This window comes from Camelus ferus, chromosome 3, assembly GCF_009834535.1.
Source record: "Camelus ferus isolate YT-003-E chromosome 3, BCGSAC_Cfer_1.0, whole genome shotgun sequence".
In the NCBI taxonomy this organism is placed as follows: Eukaryota; Metazoa; Chordata; class Mammalia; order Artiodactyla; family Camelidae; genus Camelus; species Camelus ferus.
Genome location: NC_045698.1, coordinates 114,784,595 through 114,792,423, shown reverse-complemented (window position 1 = coordinate 114,792,423; position 7,829 = coordinate 114,784,595).

Below are 7,829 nucleotides of genomic sequence, written 5' to 3'. Positions count from 1 at the left end.
TATTAAGCTAAACAGAGAAAATATTACTAACTTTGATGAAAGATTTAGAACATATCCAACAAAGCAAACATACTGAGAAAATATATTAAATGTTCTTATATTCCTCATAGTTTCCAGTAAGTGAATTAATTGTGCCATTTACTTGTGAGAGTAATACAGGTGCCTTTTAAATTTTTAAAAACTGATTTAAAAATACTTGAATCATTTGTTATAATATGTTTCAAGGAAGATTTTTTTTCTTCAATTTATTTTGAGTTCTTTGGTCTTCATGGGTCTCGATGTTCATTTCTCTCCTCAGATTTGGGAAGTTGGTGTCGTTATTATTTGAAATAAGCTTTCTGTCCCCTTTCTCTTTGTCTGCTTCTTCTGAAATTCCCATAAAGCATATGTTGTTTGTTTATGAAATCCCACAAATTCTATGACATTTTTCACTCTTTTGTGCTCTGGGTTTTTTGATCCTTTATCTGGATAAGTTCAAATATTCTTGAGTTCACTGGCTGTTTCTTTGACTTGATCATGTCTGTTTGTTTATCAATTTTTCAGTTCAGCCACTGTGTTCTTCAGTTCTAGAATTTTTATTTGCTTTTTTTAAAGATACCAAGTTTGTTCTTGAATGTCTCATTTTGTTCAAATATTGATTCTCTGATATTATTTAGTTTTCTGTGTTTTCTTATAGCTCCATAAGTTTCTTTAAAATAAATATTCTGAACTTGTGTCAGGCAGTTTTTAGCTCTCCATTTCCTTAAGATCAATTGCTTGTGTATTATTTTGTCATTTGGTCATGTCATATTCTTCTGTCCCTTGAGAAACTTTGATTCTTGAATTGGTGTTTTCATATTTGAAGAGGAAGTCACAATTTCTAGTCTTTATATGTTAGATTTGATAGGAACAGCCTTGAATTAATAAGCCCAGCTAGAAATTTTGGGCAGGCTAGTAGGCAAGTAACATGCACAGGTTTGCTCAGAGGGTCTGTGGGTCAGTGGGCTTGATGTTTGGGTCTATGTTAAAATCGGATGCTCACTTGCCCTTCTTTTCCCCACGGGAGACCACTAGAGAGAAATAAATCTCTCTGTGTCCTGTGCTTCATGGCACTGGGGAAGGAGTGACTCAGGTAGAGTAAACTGTCCTTTCTACCCACTTCAATGTGTCTTTTCTGATTTCTGTGCTCCACCTGAGTGCTGTAATCTCTTATCTGGAATCCAGAGCTCTCCTGAAAGTATGTTTCTGCATGATTAAGTATTTATATCCGTGTTTCTGTGAACGGATGCAGGCTGTAATCTTTTATTCCAACATCTTTCTGACACAATAGCCATGAATGAACAAAATAAAGAGTACTAAGCCAGTCCCACACAGCCCATTCCCTGCCCCAGCAAACCTATGGAATAATTTGATTCTAAAGTAACTATTTTCTGGCCACTACAATGATAATTTTTTATTTTTTTAAAAGGGGGGGAAGCTTGATGGAGTGATAGTAAAAACAGTTGGCTACAATATGTAGAGAACATGTTTTATTAGAAGGACTATTGGGATCTATGGAAACAGAGAGGAAGCATACAGGGTCCTTATGTAAATGGCATCTGATTTCAAATTTGAGAACAGTGAGGAATGTGAATAATACAGTCAAAGAAATTTATGTGAGGAGAGTGGATCTTATTTTGAAGATGTGTGCAAGTATCTACCTGATGCAGTTATGAGTTATCACCATTTGTTCAGACAACTGCCTTCAATTTAGCATGAAGAGGACATAAATGTTTAGGTAGGAGCATGGGCTGCATGATCCTGCAGACACAGGAATGCACCAACTGAAAGGAGGCGATAACTTGCCATAAAAGGAAAAGTAACATGATTAATATGCATGTTGGCTAGGTAACTCCAAGAGAAATTTCAAGATAGTCTGGAGTTAAAAAGAAATATTAGAATAACAGTCTTGTACTGGGAGACTGCAGTCATAGAAACAAATCATCCCCATTTTCTCCTAGACTGTGACACTAAATGACAATGGCAGTTGAGCTCCCCCCCTCCCCCCATAGAAAGACCACCACTCCAGAAACTTTAGAAGTGTTAGGAACTTTGAGATGTCCAAGGAGGTGGGAGGTTTTCCTGTGTGCCACATTCTATTCATTACTGAATTGTAGAGATGGCTTTTCTACAAGCACTGGGACACATTAGATCACCAGGTCCTCGAAGATACCAATGCTTGTCCACTTTTTCACAAATTCATGACAGGCACTCTCCCTCTGTCTCTATCTGTCTCTGGCTCTCCCTCTCTCTATATATATATGTATATATATGCCCATCTCTATCTCTTTCTCTAACCTCTCTCTGCTGTCTTTCAGTGTATCTATAGAAACAGTCATACAAGTTCTTTCTGGACTAACCAAAGAATAAAGACCAACCAAACCATTTTTACTTTTTCCACTTCTTATGTCCTTTTCCCCAGACACTGTACCTAAAACCATCTTCTGACGTATCCTTTTAGCTTAGTGATAATAACCAAGTTCATAACTAAATGAGAGGTCACTGGACTCTTAGTTAATTAGAAAGTCTGGAACAAATTTATCATTTTTTTATGAGTTCTCTTTTGACATTTCTTGGAGAGCAAACATTTCAGTATCTAAGAAAGAAGCCAAGTTCTCACTTCCTTGCTTGACTTAAGCTATAGCGAAAATATATGCCTACACTATGTTTTAAATTCTTTATTTCTAAGTGAATATGGGTACAACATAAATACATTTATGAAGCTTTGGGAGGAGCTCATAGTGTTATTCTGATGTTATAAATGGTATCACAAATGGGCAATAGTGGCTTCTTCACAAGATCCATTCACAGGCTGATATTGGACATTCCTCAGGATTGCAGAGTCTTCAGACGTACTTCACCTCCATTTCTGGAGATTTTATAAGTCTTTCACTATTTTTATAATTATATTATCAATTTAATTTGGGTAGAATTAATTTCTTTTTCCTGTTAAGAAACCCAGCTGATTATATTAGATTCCAAATCCCATTTTGATTCAGTTGGAAAATCTTGCTAGAAAACACTCTAGTAAGAAAGAGTGAGGACATGGATTAAGGCAGTAATTATAGGGATTTAGGAAGACAGATCTTAAAATTTTCAAGTAGAAAGCATTGAAATTACTTATGATTGATTGATCTATCCAAGGGAAGAACAAAATATTTGTGAAATATTTCCCCACAATGTACGATGTGCTTAGTAAGAATTTAGCCATTGGTTTTAAGCAGCAATTATCTTTGTTCTTTTTTTAACATTTTTATTCTTAACAATATTGTGTTACAATTTTTCCAAATTTTAGAGTGATGCAGTTAAGTGAGGTGAGGTAAATCTTTTGACAGCAAGCAACTGTTACGTTTTTCCAGATTATTATAACATTATCATTTCATTCCTATGAAAAATTCTACATAATATAGGGGGAAGGTATAGCTCAAGTGGTAGAACACATGTTTAGCATGCAGGAGGTCCTGGGTTCAATCCCCAGTACCGCCTCTAAAAATAAATAAGTAAATCTAATTACCTCCCCCTCCAAGAAATTTAAAAACCTTTCAAAATTTTTCTAAAAAGAAAAATTCTACGTAATATAAATTTGGAAGGAAAAAAGCTATAACCAATTGCCATTCTATAATCCAAGATATTAATCAGTTGGCACTCTAGTAAACAATAAGTGTTTAATCAACATGAGCCTAAAAATATCAAAATTTATATCATTTCTTTCAAATTTCTCTCACTGTTGTTGGAATGTAACATTCCAACAGTGTAATTGGCACATTCATTTTGAAAACCAGTATGACAGTTCCTCAAAGACTTAAAAACAGACGATGTGATCTAGAAATCTCCTTTCCTATTATATATCCAAAAGAAGTGAAATCACTAGCAAAAAGAGGTATCTGAACTCCCATATTCAATGCCACACTATTTGTAATAGCCAAGACCTGGAAATCACTGAAGTATCCATCTGTGGATAGTGGATAAAGAAAATGTGCTAAATATATATATAGTGGAAAATTACTCAGCCTTATAAAAGAAGGAACTCTTGTCACTGTGACAGCATGGATGAACCTAGAGGGCATTAGGATAAGTTCTGTATAAAGCAGTCAAAGAAAGACCAACACTGCTTGATATAACTTATATATGGAAAGCAAAAAAGTTAAGCTCTTAGAAACAGAATGTAGGATGCTGTTTACCAGGGGCTGGGGGATGAGGAAAATGAGGAAATTTTAGTCAAAGGATACGAAGTTTTAGATACACAGGATGTAAATTTCCTGGAGCTGTAATGTAGAAGCAGGTGACTACAATTAACTGTTCTCTATCACGTATTTGAAAATTGCTGAGAAAGTAGATCTTAACTGTTCTCATCAGGAAAAACAACATGTAACTATGTAAGGTCATAGACATGTTAACTAGTTTGAGTGTGATGATTTCACAATATATATGTATAGCAAATCATCACACTGTACACTTTATATATACAATTTTATTTGTCAGTTATACCTCAATAAAACTGAAAAAGTGTACATTAATATACAAATAAAATATTATTCTGTTTCCAATTAGATCATGTCCATCCAAAATTATTTATTGTGCTTTGATCCTAATATTGTGAGACAGAAAGTTATTATAGAATTGGTATGCTGAAAGATATCAATAGTTTAGAAATTCTTATTTTTATTTACACATAATAGTAAAACATTTTGCCCTGGAATTAATTGCAAATATATTTATTTCATACTTAAGGCCAAAAAAAAAGGATTACAAATAAAAATAAAAATAATGTTTTAGAATATAAACTTATTATATAAAATTTAACTTTTTAATTTTCTGGGTTAATTTCAGTTCCTTCACTGTAGTCATGAAATATTATTTTTATTCATGATGACACAAAGCTGAATTTACTTGTAACTGAGGCCTGGGGACCAAGGCAGATAGCATGCCTACATTTTTATAGAACAGATTTTATTAATCTCTTTTCTCAGGACCCAGATCACGTCCTTGTTTCTCAGGGTATAGATGACAGGGTCCAGCATTGAGTTCAGGGTGGATAACGTAATCAGTGGGCCTATAGTAGACAGTCCCCACAGTGAGGTGGGTGCTGCAGTTTGAACAAGCCTTCTTCCTCCCTTTTACTGAGTGCACATTATAGATTGCAAGGAGAATACGGCCATTGGAATATGCAATACCGAAAAAAGGCAACACAAGGAAGGGGTGGTGCTCAGAAATACTGTGTACTCATTGATCCATGTGTCTCTTCAGGCCAGCATCAGTATGGCTGGGACATCACAGAAGAAATGGTTAATGACCCTGGATTGTCAATAAGAGTAATGAAGGACTTAACAATTGTAGGCCCAGGAAGTGATAGAAGCCATTACCATAAGAATACACACTTTCATTTTTATTTTTTGATATTATGAATGGAATATTGGATAGGGAAGAAAACAGTCACTTAAAAGGAAAAGAAAATTCTTTCCTAATCTTGTCAATAAACAGACCTTTAGTCCAAGAAAACTTTGTCATTTTTACCAGATGAAAGAAAATTAAGTTTTAATTTTACATAAATACACTATTGATATAAAAACTAATTTTTCTTAAATCCACTTAAATTGAGAACTTTCATAATTTAATTTTGGCAATACCCTCCAAAGGTAAAAGAAAAATCATATATACATGCATATATCCATAAACATACATAAACATAGAAACAGTGATTCCATGGATTTCATTCCAAAAGTTAAGCCCTTGACAAGAAATTTTGTTGAGACTGTGAATTAGATGATGGGAAAGGAATTCTCTATAGCAGTTTGTACTTTAAAAGCCTTATACTCACCTTTTTTTTTTTTCAGTCTCAAGAAATTGTGGGCAATGTTTCTATCGTATAGTCATGAAAAGATTTACCACTTTAAGGGATAGAAAATAATGCAAGTTTTATCCTAGCAGTTTTGGGATATACCTTTATTATCAGAAATCTAGTGTAATTACTATTAAAAATGTTGTTTCTATTACGGATCAAATTGCAAGGGGCATTCCATCTGTTCATTTACTTTTATTTACTACACTATACCGTTCTCACTTTCCAAGGGATTTTATCTCTTTGATTCCTAATCAGGCACTGTGATAAGTGCTGGATTTTAATCCGTGGCAGTTTGAGCCTTTCTAGTTTTGTAAAATGGCATGCTAAGTTCTCCAAATTTTCCTCCCGCTCTGCTAAACTGTCTGTCAGCCCCAAAGCTAGAAGAGTAGTGGACAACTTCACCTCCTTCTCTAACCTCATTCCTTCCTTCAACATTCTAACTCAACTCAAATTGCCCATGCTGGAGGCTAACACACTATGACACCCATTGGTTTCTGTTCTGTGCTACAGTAGACTATGTGTAGTTACTCAAACACTCACAATGAAAAAAAAATGAGGTTTGAGGACATTCTCATACTCATAAGGCTTCCACAAGCGTCTGACATATGAGCCATTCTCCATCACATAGAAGTTGATGGCCAATTTGGAATTTCCCTCATGGATGCTTTCTCGCCCAATGTTCCTTTTTTTGGTCTCCTGGCTGGATCACCAATTTTTGGTTCAGAAACTGGCCCCTGAAAATGCAGGGAAAGTAGAGACCAAAGAAAGAAGCAGTACGTTCTGGATCAGTATGTTAGAGTTTAATAAACAAGGGAACTTTTTTATGAGGCTTGTTTTAGGCAGCCACAAGACAAATAGATCACTACAACTTCCCAGCACAATCTCAAAAAGTTATATAGAAGACTTAAATGGGTTCAGTCGCATACACAACAACCCAGATAATCTCAACAATACTTTGCACCCTCAAGGCTGTGTCCTTGGAATAGTTCCCACTGTGGGGAGTAGGCAGAATGTACTGTCCAAGGACAAAGGAGAGAATGTGGAGCTTCTGATTGCTCAAATCCAGCTGGAAGTTCAACCAGTTGTCATATACTCTCTCTTACCTGCTCCAGCAGTTTCATCAGTTCCAATCCATCAGACCCATGGCCAGTTCCTTTTGTTACAGGGTTCCCAGCAGAGAACTTAGAATGGTAGAGGAAAAATTATTTTTATGTTGAAGAGATAATTAGTTCAAATTTTAAATATTTTTATAAGATTTTGCTTATATTATTGTCATACATTATTTATAACTACACAGTTAATTAATTAAAACAAAGACATAAGGAAAAGGTATAACTCAGACTAAGAAAATCTTGAGTCATGTCCCAACTGATTATATTTTCAAAAGACTCTAGAATTTTAAATTATGAACTTTTGTAAATTCAGAATTATTTATTTACCTTTTAATTATCTTTTAATTCTTCAACATTATTTGAAAAATAAAATGAAGTTAGGAAGAAGGTGTATCTCAAGTGTTAGAGTGCATATTTAGCACACACAAGGTCCTGGGGTCAATCCCCAGTTCTGCTTCTAAAAATAAATAAGTAGATAAACCTAATTACCTCTCCACCCCCACAAAAAAAAATGAATAAAATGAATATATAACTTGGAAATTTTTAAAATGCATACAAAGGGTAATATAAATAAGAGATTTCCCTACATTTTTATTATATTTGTAAGTTTTTTTCTGAAATTAAAAATATGCAACTACCTCTCTGGAAATACTTAAACTCAGTAACTCAGGGGCAGCCAAATAACTAGGTATGAAAGTGTAGTGCAATGATATTTCTTACAAAAGAGTTCATTAGGAGGCTGACAAGATGTGAAGATGTAAATGTTATAATACATAATAATAAACAGATCTTCTATAACACAATGATAATATATTTATAAAAACTTTGTTATGATAAAACTGCATGTCAAGAATTAA